The sequence below is a fragment of the Agelaius tricolor genome, unplaced genomic scaffold, assembly GCF_023055355.1.
Source record: "Agelaius tricolor isolate 1412-34295 unplaced genomic scaffold, bAgeTri1.0.p SCAF_25, whole genome shotgun sequence".
NCBI classification, from domain to species: Eukaryota; Metazoa; Chordata; class Aves; order Passeriformes; family Icteridae; genus Agelaius; species Agelaius tricolor.
In genome coordinates this window covers 2,524,375-2,545,637 of record NW_027269285.1, presented here as the reverse complement: position 1 = coordinate 2,545,637, position 21,263 = coordinate 2,524,375, and the positions used below count along the sequence as shown (strand labels likewise).

General features: G+C 40.4%; 1 long non-coding RNA gene across 2 annotated transcripts; it reads left to right on the top strand.

Annotated features, from left to right (window-relative positions):
- The first annotated feature begins 1,621 nt into the window (after positions 1 to 1,621).
- Positions 1,622 to 19,898, top strand: LOC139600030 (uncharacterized). Of its 2 annotated transcripts, XR_011682395.1 has the most exons (9): positions 1,622 to 1,974; positions 5,809 to 5,845; positions 6,978 to 7,141; positions 10,403 to 10,488; positions 12,676 to 12,730; positions 13,586 to 13,721; positions 14,396 to 14,537; positions 15,454 to 15,655; positions 17,547 to 19,898. It is a non-coding gene; the product is annotated as an uncharacterized lncRNA (long non-coding RNA). The 2 variants fall into 2 exon arrangements; XR_011682396.1 differs by lacking the exon at positions 5,809 to 5,845.
- Positions 19,899 to 21,263: the final 1,365 nt, after the last annotated feature.

Genomic DNA, 21,263 nt, shown 5'->3' with positions numbered 1-21,263 from the left:
TGTTCATTCTCCCACTCTTTGCTCACTCACTCACATCGTGTTTGGATTATGAAGGACAATGTGAAAAAAATCTCAATTTGCTTCTCAAATCAGGGAAAGCAATTATAAATATTTTATTTTTAAATAGTGTTTTATGATTGGAAATTATGCATGCCTTCTGTACATCGCTTGGAAGGGTATAAATATAAAAGATTTGTTCAGCTGTTTCTTTTTTGTAATTATAAAATGCATTAAAGTACAAATGTAGCTTTAAATCCACGTTGTTCTCAAACTGCTTCTCATTGCCACATGCACTGAAAATATGAAATTAATTCGTGGCAGCTTATTAATCAATGGTGTTTGTTCATGCAGGTCACTTGCTGATTTATCTCCAATTCACAGCTCATTAGAAGGTGTGTAACTCTTCAGAGATGTTGTTATTTAACAGGTGTGTTTTCCTAGTGCCATTAATGACCTCTGGATTTACTAACTCCTGACACAAGAGAGATTTGGGAGATTATTCACAGAAAATTGGAAGCCCTTTCCCATGGGCATTGGACACATTAGGTCATGGAATACCTGGTGATAAATTTACCAGTCTGTGTTTGGATTCTATTCCCAGGATGCCAATAAATTTCACAGAGTGCCCAGGCACATTTTCAGGTGTTTACACACCCAGAAGTATCCCAGACTTTCTCATCTTCCCAGGAACAGGTGGTACCTCCTTAATTGGTGCAATTAGCACTTTCCATCAGTGTGTACCTGCTCTTCCTGGGCTTTTTCAGTACATGGAAACATTGGAACAAACTCTGATCCTTGTGGAACTCTGCCTGGGATGCCCTGGCAGCTCACTATTGACCTCTGCAGCAACAGTTCCTCTCTGCTAGAAGTTGCTGAGAGCTTGTTTTACGGGCAGAAATGTTAGAAGAATAGATTTTGTGTCCTAAAGGAGCTCTGCAGAAACCTGAGCAGGTTAAGGGATTGCAATCTTCACCTTTTGTATCAGCTTTTTTTCATCAGAAGGAGCTGGTGCTTTAAAAGGAGGTGTGCAGCATCATCTGGGGTGGAATTTAAAGGAGCTGATCTCAGAGACAGGCAAAGCAATTTTAGTTAATGATATGATAAAAAAAAAAAAAATGGGCTTTTTGGTAAGAGTCTGTAGGATAGCAGAATGTCCTGAATATTCAAAGGCTTTATTGGTTTGTCTTCATTTTACCCAAAATGCTGCTTGAGCATGTAAGACTTCTGCAAAATTAGGAGGGTTTAGTTTAAACTGTTTGAAGGATTTGAAAGTCCTGCCAAGAGGCTCAAACAACCTTTAAAATCTGAATGTTTCCCGAGCTTTGAGTGCTCCATCTTTCAAAAACTGTCTCCTGCAACTCTCCAAACGCTGTGGCTTCAGTTTGTATTTCGAGCACGAGCAAACAGCTCCTGTATCTGAGACAGTGAAGAACGGAGCCCTGAAAACAGCCCTGAGGTGATGGCTGAGTTTCACTGCTGAACTCCGCTCCTCCAAGCTTTGTCAAGGAGACTCGGGAGGAATTCGAGGCAGATATTTTGGTGTTGCAATGACATCACCCCGTTCCCTGAGGTTTCCAGAAATCTTACAAGCCCTCTGTGTACAGCAGCCTGCTCGTTCCTGTGAAGTCACTCTAAACTGAGGGCAATTCCACCGCAGTGCTGTCATGTCATTGTTCCAAAGCTGCTCAATTAGATCCCGCAGTCTTGTTTTATTATTTTTATTTTATTTTTAGGCAAAGATAAAGCCTCGAATGAGAATCAGCCGGCGGAGCCACAAAGGGCAGGTGTAGTTTTTGCTCCCTGCACAGGAGGGTGCTCAGCCTCTGTCTTTATCTGCAGGAAGGAGCGCCTGCCGTGGTCATCAGGACCAAGGGGAGAAGCTGTTCCTGAACCGGGCTTTGCTTGCAGTGACACGGGAGGATCTGCTCCGTGCAGTGACTCAGAAATTATTCAGATGTTCAGGAATTTCGGGAGGTGTGCGGTAATTGCTGCTGTTAGACCATTACGGAGGTATTTAGGTCAGCAGATGTAATGATCGTGACGTGTGGATTCTCTAATGGGTGTCCTTAAAGGTGCCAGAATTTTCAATAGGATCTTTGAAGTTTCTCAAAATTAGGGGTTTTTCTCTTCTAATTTGCTCGTCTGAACGTGTGAATCCCCGCGTGAATCGTTCAGCTGAACAGTGAAGTCTCGTGTGTGTAAACATGAGGGCATTTACCAGGAAGGAGTAGATGGGTTTGCTAATTCATATTCCATTTGTAATACCTGCCAGTAGTTATATCCTTAATTATTCTGTATTTTCCTTGTTAAATCAAAGAACATCCAGACTTGGAAGGGACCCACTGGGGTCATCCAAGTCCCACTCCTGGCCCTGTGCAGGACAGCCCTGGCAATCCCACCATTATATATATATAATATATATATATATATGTCTGTGTGTGATATACAGCAACACATTTTATGTTCTGAACCCAAATTAATCTTCTAACATAACTCATCAAATGGAACTCGACTTTCTGTTTACCTTTTCAGGGATCAGAGAGGGGTCCTGGATGTTGTTGTCTGGTCAGGTTTTAGTCAAGTGAGTTTTGTGTCTGAAAGCAATTTCTCAGACCTGTGTGTTGTACAATATTCCAGCCCTCTGGGTGCACATCCAATTTAGTCACTGAGGAAAGACAGTTTTGTTTTTAAAAAGCAGATGTCTGGAAAAGGAAATATTTCCTTTCAGAACTTTTGGAATAAATACAGACCCAGAAATGGAGTAGGCAAAATCTTGTTTGCTGTGGTGAAGGGGATTCGTCCCCTCAACATCAGCACATAAATATTTGCTTCCTTTCAGTCAATATTTACCTCACAGGTCAATAAAACTTGTTTTGCACTTGACAGAGTTAATATTTACTTGCTGTTTTTAGCTTGGTGATGATATTTTAAATTCTCTTAAGGATATGGGGGGCTTTTCTACTTCTTTTCTAACAAAAGATTTTGTTTTACCAGGGGTGTGTTCGTTTATTAGGAGCTGTTATCCATGAATCAGACCATCTTTGTAATGTAATAAGATTATCCAGATTATGCCTAGAACACTTTACAAGTATGAAGAGGTTTTTTTTTTTTGCTTGAAGTTGACTGAATGTCTTACCAAATTTAAAAGGAATTGCTGATGTCTGTAAAGTTAGGCTGTAAAATTTAAGACAGAGACACTAATTTAGAAGGCAAAGTGAAACTAAAATACTCCTTACTCTGAAAATGATTTTTGTTTTGGAAAGCAGGTACTAACTTAACCATTTTTTTTCAGTTAAGCCAAAGCACAGTGGCCAGGCTTGTATGATTTAGGAGGAAATGCAGAGGTGAATTTTAGGGATGAGTTTTTGACAAGACCACGTTTGCAAAGGAACAAGTTCATTTCCACAGAAGAGCCTCCCCTGTGCATTCCACGTTTCCATCCCAGCCCTATCAATGGCTGTGTGCTGTTTTCTGTGTTATTAGAGGTGTAGGAGAAGCTGCTCCTTGGCTTTCCCCTGCCCCAGCCTTGTCTGCAGCCGTGGGGTGGGTGAGGGCCAGCCCAGCTCCTGTGCCTGCTGCAGGAGATAAGGGGGTGCTTGTTAACCCTGTGTGTTATCTCACTGCCTGTACCCTGCTCCTGCCTGCTGTGCTCAACCCCAGGCCTCAGCTGCTTGTTGACATCTCTGCCACCAAAAAAAGCCCCCAAACGTGTCCAGTTCTGTCCCTCAGAATGGTGATTTGGTGATGGGTACAGTCAGAGATGAGGCTGAGGTTATTTAATGGAAGCCTTGAGTTGAACTCAAATCTCTGAACTAAATCACAGCACACCCATATCCTTCAAGCTGTCAAACAAAACATCTGTTTATGATAATGATTATCTTAATTGAAGAGTTCTAGCTCATGCCATGCTTTTCTTCATTAATGGAAAGAATTAATGAAAGAATACTTACAAAAGTACTTAACTATTTGAGGAAGAGCTACTTCTGAATTGAAACTGTGCTGAAGGAATACTGGAATTCACCTTGGACTCCTAGATAAGCTTCCTCCAGGTGAACTTAACCAAGTTAACCATTTTTCAGCCTCCAATGCTGCAGTAAAAATGTGCTTCCTTAAATCTGGCTTGCTTGCAGACAGAGTCTGACACACTGGATTTAGTACAGCTGCAGAATTAACATTCAAAACTCCCATGCTGCACAGTTTCCCCATGTGTTACATAAAAATGCTGTGCAGTTCCTCTCTCCAAAGCTCCTCTCTCAGGGCTTTAGCTGCCTGTTTGCCTCCCCTTTGGTTACTGGTTTCATTTATACAAATCCAATTTTACACACTCACCCAAATTACTGTTCACTGTGAGATAAATGAATGGTATATATATGTTAAATTTATAATTCTGCCTGATGCTGACTTAACATTCAGGGTGTGACAGCTTCAGAACATATTTTGAAGGTTTGTTGTGTTTCAGGTGAGGGGAGGAAATGTGGATTTCTTTGAACACCTGAGCTGTAGGGCTGGGATGGTTTGGATGTTGTTGAGTTTCAACATGCACAGTTTGGGATCCATCTCTATCTTGTTTAATCTTTCAAGGTAGAGAATGGCTTTGATTCCATCCCCACATTTTAGGATTTTTCATCCAGAGACTGAATTTCATTCAGGAAGATTTTTGGGAAAGTACCTGATTTGATTTAGGGAGTAGATGGATTTTGAAGTAAGATTTAGGTAAATTCCATCAGGAATACCTCCTCCTCCTCCATGGCTTTTCATAGCAAAAGTAGTTCTGTTATTTTTGTGTTCTAAAGAAATATTTCCTAACCTTTCTTTTACAAAGAGTCCTTTTTAGCAACCAACTAAATTCTTTTGACTTTTATCAGTTTTTCAGCCCAGATTTGGAAATCACTCCTTCCCTCTTTATCCTGATGGTCCTTTCCCTCCAGGAAAGGTGAACTTAACCAAGTTAACCATTTTTCAGCTTGGATTCCAGTGGAGTCAGCAGTGAAGGATGGGCTGGGAGCAGTGTGAAATTCTTGTTGCTGTTGTTGCATCTCCTGACAGGAGAGCAGAGCCACAGAGGAGGAAACAGCACCAACATTCTTCATAAAGCAGAGAAAATAGGTGCAGGCAAATCCTTCAAATTGAACTCTAATGAAATTATTGGTTATGGCCCAGCTTCTCCCTTCCACCCAGAATCTGTCATTAGGTGGCTGGGCCAGCAGGTGCAAACATCATTGAATTCAGGGAAAGAAATAAGGAGGGAGGCTGGGGATTGCTTGCTAAAAAGAAGACATCTACTTTACTAATTAGGAGGATTTATAGGATGCTGCACTTAAAAATAGATCATTATTGATAGTTCATCTTAATCATGACAGTTACTTTGTAGTTTGAGGTTTCTTCCAGCAATAACCAGGAACAGCAGCCCCTCTGCCCTGGGCACTGTTGTTTGCAGCTGGAAACTTTCTGAAAGGCTGCACAGAAACAATGTTGTCAATTTAGAGAGGAGGTAGCAAAAAATGTGTGTTACATCTGTCTTTGAATTAGTTCCACAGAGGAAAGAAGGTGGAATTGTTTTTAATTATAAGAGCATAAAAAGTTATGGGACTGTAGGAAACTAAGATGGAAATTGCTTTTGATAATCTCATCTAAAGGTATTTTAATAGAAGTCAGAGGTAGATATTAAACTAAAATATTTGTCAGTGGACACTGCTGAAGTGCAAGTTAAATATTTTTAAATTTCATTTATTTTAAATGCAGTAGTGCTGATAACACTGGCACTTAGGTCAATATCATTTCTCATTAAAGTTCTTTTCACACTCACAGCTTTATCAGTTACCAGCGAGCTCATCACAGCAGCCAGGTAGGAATTCCACATTTGCCTTTATCTAATTCATTTCTCCATCCTGCACTTCAATAATTGGAATCTGAAGTATATCAGGAAAACAGAGTTGTTTTCTTCTCTGTGGAGAGTTCAAGCAGAACTATTCCTCACAAAGAGCAACACACAGCCAGGCTGAATTACCATGGAGGATGTTGCAGCTGAGCTTGTAAATATTATTTTGATAGACTTACATTTCCTTCTGAAAAGAAAGAGCATTAAAGAATATTTTGAAAATATAGAAAGGGAATAATAGAAAATAAACCCCAAACCAGTCAGATAAATTTGGCTCACCAGCCTTTTTGCCATTTCATGTCTATCATTCTTTTTTGAGATATAACAATTACATCAAGCTGAGGCCAGTTTAGTTTTCTGTGCCTGTAAAATGGAGTGGATTCACCAGGATCTGGCCCATTCTCTTCTGTCACCTCATATTTCTGTTACTGGGTCTGTACATTCTATTTTAACAGTTTGGAGAAAAAGAAATGGAAGTTTCTAAGTAAATATTTTTACATTCAGTTACTCCATAGAGCTTCTGTATTGTATATTCCTCCAAGTAATTCATCATGATAAAATGCAATGCTGAAGTAAAAGAGTTAATTAAAATTCAGATTGGAAATTGAAATACCAAATGAATCTAATCTGAGAGTTATGATTTCAGGTTTTCTTATGCCCAGCAACAAATAAATGAATATCCAAGGAGTGGGACAGCCATGCCCTCAGCAGGAGCTATGGGATAAGAGGATTCTTTAATACACAAATCTGCACTTTCTTTTGGCAGGGCTGTTCTCAGGAGGGCTTTATAATGCCCCAGGAGAGTGGATTTTTGGATTTTTCTGGATGTGGGAGGAACCAGTAGGTCTAGAGGTGTGTGGCTGTATTTGCCATCCCTCAGCTGCCTCAGGAAGTGCAGAACTTTGCTCCTAGCACTTCCCTCTGGGTGCAGACTGATGTGTCCCATGGACAGCCCAGCTTAGTGGAAAAATTATTTCAGTTTGCTTCTGATTCAATGGCAAAATCATTCAGACTTTGTGTGTTTTCTCTGTGAGTAATCCAAATTTAGATTTCACTGTTGGTGCTACCTGGTTTTTTGGTGTGTTAGTGTTTAATGCAGCTGAAAGTTATTATGTAAAATGGCTAAATTGGAGTCTTTAAAGGAGCTGCCAACTTGCATTTGCCTGAGTTACTTCAGCAGTGGAGAGCAGAGGAAGAATTCCAGACACGTCATCCTGATTTCACAAGCCTGCAGAGATCTCCAGAGTGGACTTACCCATCTGTGTGAGTGGTAAATAATTCTGTGCTTTTGTTCCTCACAAGTGCCTGCCCCAGCCATGTCACCCGTGGCACCCACAGCTCTGGCTGTGGGCACTTGGCCATCCCTGGTGGCACAGAGAGTCCTCAGGGCTGGCAGAGAGGGGCCCTTGCAGCAGAATCCCCTGCACTGATTGATCCTGCAGGTGCAGCTCTTCCTCCCTGACCTTCCCCCAAAACACAACAATTGGCACCTGAGCATTCCTGCTTCTCTGCTCAGGGACCATACTGAGCTCATGTTTAAAGTGTTCCTCCCTAAACTGGACATTTTTCTGTGTTCACTCAGCCTGAAGTGACAAAAGACAGGAAGGAGAGGAGAAGGGAAAGGGAGCCTTTACTTGCTCTAACCTTGGCTTCCCAAACAGTGCTGGAGAAAGGCCCCCCTGTGTCTGGGCATGCAAACCAAGGCACCAGCCTGGCCAGCTGGGGCCAGTCCCTGTCAGGGGTGCTGTTCCCAGCTCCCTGCTTTGAGCTTTGCTGTTCAGTTTTGTCCCTGGCACTGTGGGACAGATTTCCCCTCTGCAGGGTCCCTGTGGCACCCCCTCAGCACACACAAATTCACCTTTCAGCTGGGCCCTACAAATCAAACCCTCCTCATGGAGCAAATCCACATTCCCTTCGTTGTTCTTTCACACTGTGTACCCATGAAGGGTCCTCCTGGATCAGTTCTAAAGGGATAATTGTACTACTTAAATATTAAACATCCAAGTTCTTGTTTTTATTGTTAAACCAATATTAAAGTAGGACAGAGCTGATTTACAGTTCATGGCAGTGCATTCCAGAGTTGCTGGTGTTGCAGCTGATGTCCTGTTCTAGCAATATTGGCACTGCCAGGAGGCACAGAAATGGAGATTTCAATCAAAAAACTTTATTTGAGATCCACTCCAGTTAAATGATAAGTTAATCTTGCCTTGTGAACTTCCAGGCTGTTAAAAAGGGCAAATGGCTGCAGTGTCCTCTGAAGCAATTCAAACCCTATTTTTCATCAGGAGATGATTCCAGTGCCCTGGAGTTGAAAGTTGGGTGTCTTTTCCTCACAGATTGTTATTTAATCACTATATATTAGCTTTCATTGCCCTTTTGATATATTTAGCCTCATAAACTTCTCATTGACTAGATTGAATTTACCACGATGTTGTTACTTTTTATGAACAGAATGAATCAATAGCAGATCTGTTGCTTTGCACTGAATTGTTTATTTTAAAGGGATGTCTAAACTTTACTGAGAGAAAATGGAAGGGCTGATGCCCAGTCCTCCTCTTTAATAATCAATATTTGGTGACTCTGAGCACAGCCTGCCTCAACCAGCAAGTGCTGCACACATTATCCAGAGATCCAGGGCCAATAATATTTCCTAACATTCTTTGAAATGTAAAATATTTTGCAGTATTCCCAATTTATGGCATTTAGTACATGCAAATTACTTTATTGTTGTAATAGAAGACTTTTATTTCATTACTAGGGAATATTTCAGAATGTGACTGGTTTTTTCACTGAAAATAGTAAGTCTGTCTTGAGAATGTCTGTCTGATATCTCCATGTATATATATATATATATATATATATATATGTATAAGGAAATTGTGGTTTATTTTCCTGTACTCCTCAAATAATCTGTACAAACCACTTGACTTTATTTATGAATTTGAAACACAGTACTAAGAAATATTAAACACAGTATTTATGAATTTGAAACACAGTACTAAGAAATATCACTGGGTTCACTTTATCATTGAATTTTAGGGATGTGGTTTCTTGCTTCTTTTTGCTGTTTGTTTAATAATAATTAAAACAATCTATTAATCAAGTTCCACACAGACAAGTGCAAAGCTCTGCCTAGTGGATCTAGAAACTTTGGAATTCTTACATCAGTGTAATCAGGTGATAAGAGCCCAGACTTTGTGCTTGCTGGAGGGATTTATTTGGATTCACTTTGCCTCTATGAGCTCCATCCCCCCTTATTTATGCATCTTCATTACTGTATTAAGTGGTTAATTAAATCTGGTCAGGTTAACCTTTGTTGGTGATTGGAAGTAGGAATCTCAGCCACTGGAAAGCAAATCATTTTGGGTGGAACATCTTGTTCTGGTTTGATAAATTATCTTTGTTTACATTCACACAGCATTACTGCCTTGAACCAGACATTTCTGGGGAAAGAGGGGCAGTGCCCAGAGCACGTTTCCAAATGTACAGAAATTTTCAAGGAGAAACATTTCCCTTCCTTCTCCTCTATGAGCAAAACAGGGAAACAGTTGGAATTAATAATCCAGAATTCCAAGTACTCACAAAGAGCTGTAATTTGTTGTCAAACAACTTCTAAGAGCCAAACCTCCAGGCTGCCCAGCTGAACTGAGTCCTGCTTCCTCACTGAGGATTCTTCAGCAGCAGCATTCCAGTATTTTCCTGGTGGAGTGTTTGGCATTCTTTTCCAATTATTCCTGTTATTATTTTGTAACTCTGTTTGTCTTTGTTCTGTGGCCTGTTCTTTTTTTGAGTGCTAGAGTGAAAGCCTCTTGTCATTTTCCCTTGGTTTGATATTTTCTGCCAACTCCTCTGCCCTAAAGCATTTTTCCCCATGCAATGAGATCTTACCTCCATAAACCCATTGCCTTTATTGCTCATGGGGGAGTGGTTTTTATCCCAGAAGAATTCTTCAGTCTCAAGGTGGGAAAGACCAGAAGGAGAGATGCCACAGTGACCTCCTGGCTGATTTTCTGGCTCTTCTTTGGAAGAACTCGACAGCACAGTCAAAAGATGTTCATTCTGAGGATTATTTTATTTTGGTCATGAAAGTTTTTTTATGAACTGTTGCTTCTCTGGAGCCAAATTGTGGGATCATAGGAGATCTGTAAGCTCAGCATGGTCCAGGAAGAGGCATAGTAGGAAATTAGAGAAGTAATAGAGTAAAACCACAAAAGATTTCTTGGTGCCACTGTAAACCAATCCAATATCTGTGTGAATTCTCTCTGCCTCAAAAAGGAGATGTTAAAACAGCAAAAGCTGTAGAGAAGGACAAACAATGCAATCAAAGACATGGCAGATGTGGGGAAGGTGAACTGTGTTCCCATGTTCCTTCTGCAAAAGGCCTCCAAGTCATTTAAAGCTGTAACTTTCTTTTATGCAATTCCTTTTCTGATTAAAATGGTCCTCTGAAAGTGATTTTATGATACATATAAATATTATGGTTATCAGTCTTCACAGTTAAAATAAGGCTTTTTCCTTTGGCAGGAGGAAGGCTATAGCAGATTCAGATTCCTGAAGCATTCCCACCAACTCTGCCCTTCTGTTCTGGCAGAATGAGGAAAAACTCTGGGGTTTGTATTTCCTTTTATTTGTTTCTTTATGTATCCTGTGCTCTCTGATTCTCACTTATTTCTTATTTCATTATCTTTCCTGTTCTTTTTCTTTTTTGTGGCTACATTTGTGGCTGCATGTTTTCTTTTATTTGTTTACTTTGCCTTGAACTTTCTCCTACATCCTTCTTTTCTTTTCAGCCAGACCTGAATAAACACATTGAGGGATCATTTTTGTCTCCTTCCATTTCCACTTCCCTTCCTCTTCTACTTCCATATCTTTTCCCCTTTATTATCATTTTCTCCTTAGCATTTTTTGATGTTTTTCTTTCCCATGAATTTCCCTCTCCTTCTTTTGGTATTTTGTACTTTACCTCAGGGGAGGCTCAACAAAGATTTGGGCCTTTTTTCCTTAATAGTGCAAAACTGGATAGAAACCACCTTAAAAATGTGTGGGACAAACTCTGTCCTAATTGTCCTGTGGCATGAGGATGTCTGGGAGCAAATAAATTCCTGTTTAGCAAATTTAACTTCTCCTAAAAATTCAGGCTCCATCCTTCCAGCTGGAAACTGGATCATATAATGGGTTATTACAAGCTGTTAAAATTTGAGACCGAGGAGGGGGAATAGGCTGAAGTTATTCCATGGATTGTTCTGTTCTTTGTGGGAGGCTGTTAAAATAAAGCAACAGTATAAAAGATGAATTATATACAATTTAATGTAAAGCTGTTGGAAGCCATTAGGATATTTCTTCCTTGATTGTCTAACATTTGTGTACTTTTACAAAGTTTTACATTTTTTTGGTTCTTTCCGAACATTATGAAAATTGTACTGAGAGGAGTAAATTCATCTGCATAAAATTGACTGCAAAGAGCAATTAGTCCTTCATTAATATGCAAATTTGGTCCAGTGCAGATTCATCTATATATGAGGCTTAAATATGCAAGTCAGTCTTGCTGTGCGAGAAGCCCAGATGCTTTTATTTACTTTGAAATTGAGGGATTTGGTTAATGATGTTGTTGACAGGAAAACTTGAATAAATTTGATGATCACCATCTTTCATATTAGACGAGGCCCGTGGAAAAAAATTACCAAGTAAAATACCAATTTTATTTGGTAATTTCCTATTACCAATCTTGTAATAAAATGGAAGATAGAAAGTAATAGAGTTAGATTTCCTAATGTAGTTATCCTGAGACTTAAACTGTTCCCCAAAGATGGAGCCATTTTTCTTAAACTTTGTTTTTCCAGAGGGTAAAGACATCTCCATAAGCTGTATGAATAACACACTGCCTGGAGATTTAATATTGGAAACTTGGTTCTGTGACTTGCTTCACTTGGTGAGAGGATGTAAGCTGGGAATGAAGGAGCAGCAGCTTTGGGAATGGTTCTTTGTCACCCTCCATGATTTATCTGTAGGGTCTTCTCATGAATTAGTGTTGAGGCCTTTGCCCTGAACCTGTGGAACACCCTGCAATCTCTATCTACACACAGCCAATCCTGTTTGGATCACCCAAGCTCCTTATAAACATTTTCTGAAATGTCTTTAAATCTCTTGGTCATGATACTTCCATCCTGCTGGCCCCCAGCACAGGCTGGCTCACAGAAGCAGGTTTTCCTCCCCAGTAAATCCAAGCTGTGGTGTGTCCTGCCTCTCTCCTCTTTTCCTCAGTTCCTCTGGCACAGCCAGGATTCCTTGCCCTGGTTTTGTCCAGCATCCCTCACTCAGCCAGGAATGGGAGCAGTTCCTCTGCACTCGTCAGTCTTGGTTCACCTGCACGATCCCACAGCTTGTTCCTCCTCATGTTGCTTCCTTTTTCCTTCTCTGTAATTCCCTCAGCCCAAAATTTAGTTTTGGCTTAAGCAAAACTGGTCTTTGAGTTCAATCCTGCCCATTTTTTCCTGGACCAAACCTGGTCTTCTCTCTTGCCTGAGTGAGGCATTGGCACTTCCAAAAGAGCAGAGAAATGTGGTTTAAATGGACTGAGCTGTGGGGTAATTTATAAAGCTCTAGTTGTAACTACCTGAGGACAAGTTAATAGATGAGACCATTTGATTCCTCTGACTTCCTGGCACAGCTGGTTGGGATATAAATCCTCACAACAGTTGGTTTCCAAATCCTTGCTGTGCTGCACTAGGCAAAAAGTTTCTATAACCATGTTCAGGAGGGAAAAAAATTCAACCAAAATTGTTCGCGTGGTCTTGCAGGTGAGTCCAAGAGCAGGAAAATGAAGATGGAATTGAGTATCTGGGGGGAACAGAGGTGAGATCTGATAGTCTTGTAAAGGCTCTGGTTATCCTACAAGGGAATCTGTGGTTTTTACCATCAGAATGAGGCACTGACAGTGTCAGAAGGGAATTTATTTGCAGTACTGAATAGTTTAGGAGGTGATAAATTGATTAAAAGGTGAAACCTTAAAACCACACCATCTGCTGAGACTTAAATAGCTTTTACCTTTGAGAACACAGAGCTGTTGGGCAGTTTCTAGTATTTTTCAGCACCATCCACAGCAATCTCGGCTTTCTAATCTTGCTCCCAAAAGAGGAAAATATTAATTTTGAAGTGTATAAACAACAGGCATCTCAGCACAACCTGAGGTTGTCTCCTATCAACTATGTAATCTTTATATTCTAGATTAATAAACACTTCAGCCTTGGAGTTTATTAGTCCAAAATATATTTATTACCTCATAAATTCAAACCCCCTCCAGTTACCATCTAATTAAACTGCAGCGCTGTGCATGCTATCTTTGGGGATGTATTAATAATGGAATTATCTTGTGAAACAGTAATTACATACTTTGTGCATTCTTTGCCACACTCTTTCTTCAGTGTCTGTGTGATGAGTGGGGCACACAGTGCTCCATTGTTTGGAGCTCCTCCAAAGTCTCTGTGTATCCAAAGATAAGCAGATTTTTTTTTTTTTCCCCTCTTAGTAGAAGAGGGAGAAAAGTTTGTGCATTTTTTGTACTCAGGAAAGAGCAATACCACCAGACTGGGAGCAGTTATGAAACATGATTGTGCAAGTGATTTTAGCTCTTGCTTTCTCCTCAGTCTTTGAGGAGATTACTCTCAGGAGTAAAAACTCCTTGCAGGATTTGTTTTGTTTTTACTGCAGCTGCCAAAAGGTGAAGACAACCACTTTATCTGCAAGAGAATATTCATTTATGGGACTTCACTGGTGATATAGGTTTGAAATGGGGAAATGGGCTTAAAGCCTTCTTCAGGAGAGATTTACTCAGTTTTCTCCAGTGGTAAGTGCACTTGCTGTATTCTGATTTATAAATGTATTGACTCTGTGCTTTTGCTTTATAAGGTTGTCCCCCACCTTCTACTCTGAATAATTTCTATTGACAAGAATTCTTGTGCTCTTTTTTCCTCCCTTGCTGCAGAATTGGGTGTCTGAACCCTGCCTGGTGTTCCCTTCCCTGCATGGAAAGAGGCACAGGAGGCAACACCTTTTGCACATAACTCCCCTGGAGTTTTGGAGTGCCTTATCTCTGGTTCAAGTACATCTGTTGAGCAACAGTGGGAGTGTGTGATTCTTGTTGACACAGGCTCTGCTCTACCTGACAGGAGGGGGTTGATTCTCCCTTGTGCTTCCAGCACTTTGTGCCTTTAGGATCCATATGCTGCGTTCTCCTGCCTTTTATTTGTTCCCTGCAGTTGCTGGGGCTGTGCAGTGTCTGCAGGACAGGAAGGGCACTTCCCACCAATTTCCTCCCTGAATCTTTCAGATCTTTCCAGCACCAGTTTTTGCCTTCTCCTTGGTTTTCTGCTCCACAGGTTCTGAAGTCTGATGCCAAATACAAAACTGAGTAATGGTCACTCCCTTCATACCAAGGGGTTTGATTGAACTTCCAGCTGCAACTCCATCTCCACTCCTGTATTGTGATTGCAACTTCATGTTTTACTTTGCATTTTGCAGTCATTCAGAGGCCAAGTTTTCAAGCCTTCCAGACTTTGACTTGTTTTGATTTCGCTACAAAATCCTGCAAGAATTCTGCCAACAGCGAGGCCAATGTGTCTGAAAGCAGATGGCACTTCCAGTACCTAAAGGCTGGTCAGGTGTGAGTATCTCAGTAGTAAGAGTGACTCAAACTTGTAGCTTTGATTTTCAATAAGACACTATTTGCTTTATCCAGTAATTTTCATCTGCCAGCACTCACAGTTATTTACATCAGACTGTTTTCATGGATGAATGTTATTCTTTGGGAATAAAGAAAATATTCTTTGGGAATAAAGAATGCCTGACAAGCTTCTGTAGTTTAGTGAATAGATTTTTGTAAACCACATAATGAAATGTAATTATTGTATGATATATGTTTTACAGAATCTCAAATGGCTTTATCAGCCCAATGTCTAGGAATTCACCTTCTGAGATTGAGCATCTTGTGCCTGGTGTCTTAATAAAAATGGTGTCTGATACCACTGTGTTACCACAGTGCAGAATGGAACAGTTTCCATTGTAATGAATAGCAAACATCTGCAAAGAATAATTATATTTATGCCATATTGCTCAAACACACGTTATTATTATTATTACAGCTCAGGATTAATTACTGATTTGTCAAAACCTGCTGATCTCCAAACTTTTGCTTGTCTTGTATTTCCTGTGGCTGTTGATGAAAAGATGCTCTGTGTGTCCCCAGAATGGTTCCAGGTTGTGTCTTGCCTGTTCTGTCACTCTGGTTTTTTGTGCCTGGTATCTGATTTGGAAACTTTCAAACTAGACACCTTTCTGATGTGTTTCTCCTGATGTGAATAAATTCACTGCAGAATACTTGCAGAGCAAGAGATGTTTGTTGCCAAGCAATTACTTCAGATGAAACATACAGAAGGGTAATATTTTAGTCTGATTTTTTTTTTTTTTTTTTTTTTTTTGCTACAGGCATGAATCTGAAGATGAATTCTGGGAATTTAAGGAAGAAAAAATACAGGGGTTTTATTTCTTAATTTTTTTCCTTGTCTTCTGTATTTTTGCAGTGATTGCTTTGAGTCTGGAAGGTCATCATGGTTGAAGGCATGAAGATGAGGACATCAAAGCCTTTGCCCACTTATGACAATTACTCTGGAGACAAACACAGCTCAGAAGACAAATGTTGTGAGCTACCTGTAAGTTCTGGTTCACAAAGCAGATGAGAATCCAGAGATACTCCTGAACTTGGAAATGAAATTTATTCTCAAGGTAATGGTTGAGCTCATTATCTGCTGCTCTTTGTAAATGTAAAGTAAGGAGTGCAGTGCCCATATATTCTGTCTATAACAGCTGACATGTTTTCTGCATTCCTGTGTTTGCCTAAGAAGTCATGGATAATCAATTTGATGTGCAAAATAAACTGCCTGGGTGAATTCTGATACATATCACTTGCCATGGCTGTGCTGTTATGAGAGGCAAAAACTTCCAGGAAGGAAACAGCAAGGAAAAATCTGCCTGATAAATTTCTCATCAGTTTTTCTCCAAGGACATATCTGTAGGTGGATTCTATAGACAGTGGTTGGGTATTTTTCTCCCCCTTGAGTGGCTGGTTCTGTGTGTGTCAGTTATTTTCTCCTGCTCTATTAGAAATCAAAGCTACCTTATCACTTCAGGATAAATATATCTATATTTATGTCTCTGTATCTATCTCCTATAATGCTAACTAGGAAGGATAAATGTATCTATATTTATATCTCTGTAACTATCTCCTATAATGCTAACTAGGAAAAACTAACCTGAAACATTTCATTTTCAGCCTTTCTTATTATTTAAATATATATTCTAAAATATTTTTTAAATTCCCCACATGTATTACAAACAACTTCCCATCTGATTGATTGGGAAGCAGAATAGGCAGGAACCAGCAGCAGACAGATGTGATTATAAAAGATGTTCTGTTTGTTATAATGAGACTTATGGTCCTAATAAACTCTTAGAATGTTTTTAACACAACCAAATTAAGTAAGTTTAAAATCTGGTTTTCTAGATCTAACTCTATCAGATCACTTTTTACCTTATTTTTGAGGACACCCCCCTCAAATTTTTCTTAGTTGTAGAGAATTTCTCACAGAATAAAGTACCCCTAATTCCAGCAAAGAAAAAAAGGGAAATTTGTAGAGATAAAAAGCACGAATGACAATCCTGATCATGTGGAAAAAATCAATCTGTGAGCTTAGACATAGTTCCACACCAGTCTCCTCCTTTCTTTCTTGGAAATCCATATTTCCCCCAGAATATCCAGCAGCCTTACGTAGCCTGTCAACATTTCCTTATAATATTTCATGTCCTTCTGCTGGAAAGAAACAGCTGGATATTTTGTGTCATGATGTGACCAGTGCACCTCTGTTGTTGTCATTTTAATTGCTGGGGCTGTATTTTGAAGTCCTCCACAGAAGGGCTTTGTAGTGACAAGCGAACGGTTCACGCTTCGTAAGCAAACATAAAGAATGCTGCTGCTAATTGGAGAGGGAGTAATGCAGTTATGATTCCATCAACATTGAAGTTACATTGGGAAAGGACACGGTTTTTGTTGTGGTTGTGGTGCCACATAACATTTTACTCCAAGTGGGTTTGGTGGGGAAGGTTTTAGGACAGAACTGATGAATCCTGGAATTACGGGGATGGGGGAGATGGAAGTTAAATTGTTCTAAGCTACATCTGCAGTAGAAAATCAGCATTTTATTGCTCTTTCTTTGAGATTGTAGTCATTAATTGCTGGCTTGTGAAATAGCTTGTCTGTGAAAATGGAAAGAATGGACAGCCTCAAAAAACTCCCTTTCCTCTGCCCCGAAGAACTGCAGCCACAGTGTTTCATGTGGAGGAGGACTCCTCAAAAATCACCAATTTCCCCCAAAAAAGGGTTCTTATTCAGTAATTTAGGTATTTTGGGGGTTTTCCCCTTGATATTCTGCCTGTTGTACCTATAGACCTCCCAATTTCTAAAAGTCTGCTGGGCCTTGTGCTAAACCTTGGCTTTTCTCCTGAATTACACTTCCATGGAAGGCTTGGCCATGGATTAACAGTTTTACAGTTATGTGCCCAAAGTCCTTTCCTGTTCATGCTGATTTAATTTTTTCTCTACTCCCATCTCTCTTCTCAGGTGGAGCCTCCTCTTGAGCAGCCTTGGGAGGGCCAAAGGTGCTTCCTTTTCCAGTTCCCTGCCTGGATTTTAGAAGATACCATTTTTTAGCATCTCAGCAAGGAAATCACAGCAATTTCCATGGGAAGAATCACAGAGCTGACAGGGCTTCCCCCCAAAACACTGCCTGTGTAATTGCTGAAGACATTCCAAGCCCCTCTAACGAAGTGCTGTCTGCCAGTCATTATGTTCTCCTTGGAGGACCATCTGTTGCACTTCAAATATGTAAAGGTCTCTTATCATTTATTGCTCCAAACAAATCCAGGCCTTTGTCTGATGTGCTGGAGCTTCTGAATGGATTCTGAAGGTGGTTTCAGTCACAAAAGGCAGGGTGTTGCCTTTGGTTGCACTCCTTCAGCTCAAATTTCAGAGCACAAACATACTGATTGAACCAATATCTGAATATTTTCAATTTCTTTAGAAATGAATGATGAACAATAACAACTGAAAATATCTGAAATACGTTTTCATTCAGCCAGGAGGACATTGGAAGATTTTTGCATCTGGTGAACAAATCTTTCCATTGTAGTGATATCCAGATTTGATATATGCTGAGATTGGAATGAAAATTACCTTATTTTAACTGAATTATTTAGCTAATTTGTGTCTGAAAATAGTGATTCAAAGGAATGGTAAAAAATAGAGTCAGCAGCTTAAAATGCTCAAGCCTTCCTTAGCACATGTCCTTTACAAGGATGTGATACTTGGTTGTACAGTCATTATTTATAGGTTAATTAGGATCCTTTCCATGAGTAAAATGAGCAAGATCGGGCATTAAAAGATGCTGGGTTTTGTTTTTCCTGCTGCAGATTTTAAAGAGGCTCCACAATCAGGTTGGAGAATGTGAGCATTGTATTTTCACAGCAGAAAAGTTCTGTTCAGAGATTTCCAGCCAGAGAAACCCATAACAATTTCTGTCTGATTAGGGAGTGGTCCTATCTTTTTCCCTTTCTCCTCTTTCCCTTCTCCTTCCTGCACAGCAGCTAATGTTCTGGTCAGAAGTAATAATATGTTAGATCTTGAATGTCAGTAGCCCCAGAGATTCTGACAAGACTATTCATGTGCATTCATATGTCTTAACCAAAGCTGACACTAAAGAGAGCAAGAATTCTCATATTCCTCTTTTTATTGCTGTGCATTAAACTCCAATCTTCTCTTGGAGACCTCTGCTAGAAATGACAAATCCAGCATTTGAAAAAGGCATTTTAGCAAGGTCTAAACAAAGCAGCTGGACATCAATCTGGCACAGGGCAGAGGCTCCTGGGAGAGCTCAGAGTGCAAAGCTCAGCTCTGGTTTGCACCTTCCAAATGCTGGGAGATAAATGCTAATGGGAAATAACCATTCCTCCTAATCTTTCTAAATTTCAATTAAAAACTGATTTTATTTTTTTTTAGCTATAGGATATGTCCTTATTGGGATATTTGGATTCTGGTAGCTCGGGGTTGTTTTCTGAGACACACACATTGAGTGAAGGTTCTGCTCTACCTTTTACTCTGCACATATTTTACACTCACTTGTAGCATGGTGCACTGCACATGTTTGGGTAATTTTGCAGGGATCTGATTAAGTTGTTAAAGCCAGGTAGGCAATTTTGCCAGCAGTGATATTTTTAATCTTCTTTTTTAAAATGGTTTGGTAGTAGTGACTAAGGCAGACTAGGTGGCTCTGGGCAGCTCGCCATTTGTAGGTAGTTTAATTTGTTAAAAATTATCTTTCTTCCCACCCAAATCCCCTTGAAACCATTTGGAGAAGAGAACTGTTGAACAGTTGCCAGTAATAAGTCCTGCTGAGACCTCTGTATCCTCCTGACAGAAATGTTGGTGCCAACTGGAGACTGACTGGCACGAGTTTGAACTCTACACTACTTGATATATTTGCTTCACATGCACCAATTACAATAATTACCACCTCTGTAGCTGAAGTTTAAGCACTCACTCTGCTCTCCATACCTCAGGTTGTTGGCAGTATGTTCAGTCCTATAATCTCAATTTTCTTGGAATAATTAAGTAGAAAAGAAATACTTCAAAAAATTAGAAGAGAGTCTGAATGGAAATCAGAGGCTGGATAATAGAGTTGTTTGTCATGTTGCTATTGTTAAGCTGCATTTATTGCTATTTAATCTTTATTTCCAAAAGAGGCAGCGTCTTCTTTTGCCTGCAGAGATTCACCAGGAGATGCTGTAATGCATTGACTTTGACATTCAGCAGTGGAGAATCTCTTGATGTGAGGGAAAAAGCAACAGGAACTCCTACTTTGTTTAGATGTTTTAAAAATATAAATATTCCTTTCAAAATAAATGCTTTTGACTAGAAGAGGAAATCACCCATCCCTTACTCCCTTTGGCTGGATGTTTCCATGTAGGGATTTAATTCCAGGATTGGCTTTAACTGCCCAGTTCCTGACAATTCCACTGGTTTTAAATCTGATGCAATGGGGACCATCTCTCCCCCAGCCCTGGTGTCTTTCCAAGAGACTGGTTAATTTTTAAATTGGATCAGCAACATTTAAAAAAACCTGGTGAAGTTTCTATTACACAAAGATAAGCCTTAGACTGAGCACAAACTGACTTGCCTGTAGCTTTCCTAATATGTTTGCACTGTGCAGAGTAGATACTAAAATTTATATTAAAATTTCTTTATGCAGGTTCCCTCTAGGGAGAGGAAGAGGGAAGGAAAAAGCTTCATGTGACAGATGCTAATTATGCAGCTTAATGCACTTCTGGAAGTTGCAGAGATGAGAACTCTATAAGAACCTATCTACAAAACAAAGCACATTTTCAACAGCATTTTTTTTCCTCCATTCTTTTTTAATCTGCCTCCTCTGTGTTTTGCAGGAGGTTTTATTTCCCAAAGAGTACCAAGGGCAAGCAGTGTCTCAGGTGCAGAATTCACCAGCCATGGATGTGATTGCTCTCCATTGTGTCTTGCTGCTCTGAGGTGCTGGACATGGAATTGGGAAAGCTGCAAGGTTCTGAGCCAGGAGGAATTTGAGTTCAAAATTCCCCAGTTGAGTTCAAAATTCCCCAGTTTTCTTCCCCCTTTTGTGGATATTTTATCAGCTCCTTATCCTGGGTTTAGGTTTATTGGATGTTCTGCACTTGTGCTGGGATCCTACAGAAGGATTTATTGTGATGGATGTGTCAGGGCTGATGATCCAGATCCCAAAATGCTTTGTGCAGAGAAGTGACCTGGGGTCCTCAGAACTGGGAGGTGCAGCCACACCAAAGCCAGGGTTAGACACTAATCCTCTCCTCCAGACACTGAGCTGTGCTCTTTGAGGGAACAGAAATGGGAAAATTATCCTGAAATCAATCCAGACTTGCAAGAACCATTGTCCTGGATATCCAAACCTATCAAATCCCCTTTACCAAGGGATTCTCTTTGCTCTCAGTGACAAACCCAAACCATCTCTCATGTGCTTAACGCCGAATCCCGCTTTCCCTGATGTCCTCCACATCCCTGCATTTCTCCGTGGGCAGGAGTGACTCGGGAACCTCTCCCCAGGGACATCAGGGTGGCGCTGGGGCTTCCGAGGGGCCGGGGCCGGCCCTGGGCACCCAGGAATGCTCCTGCCAGCCCTGGGCTGCAGCCAGCCCGGGGAAAACCATCTGTTCCCCTTGGAAAGGGGTTTGCTTCCCCCGGAGCCCTCCCCCCGCAGCCCGGCTCCGGCCCCAGCTG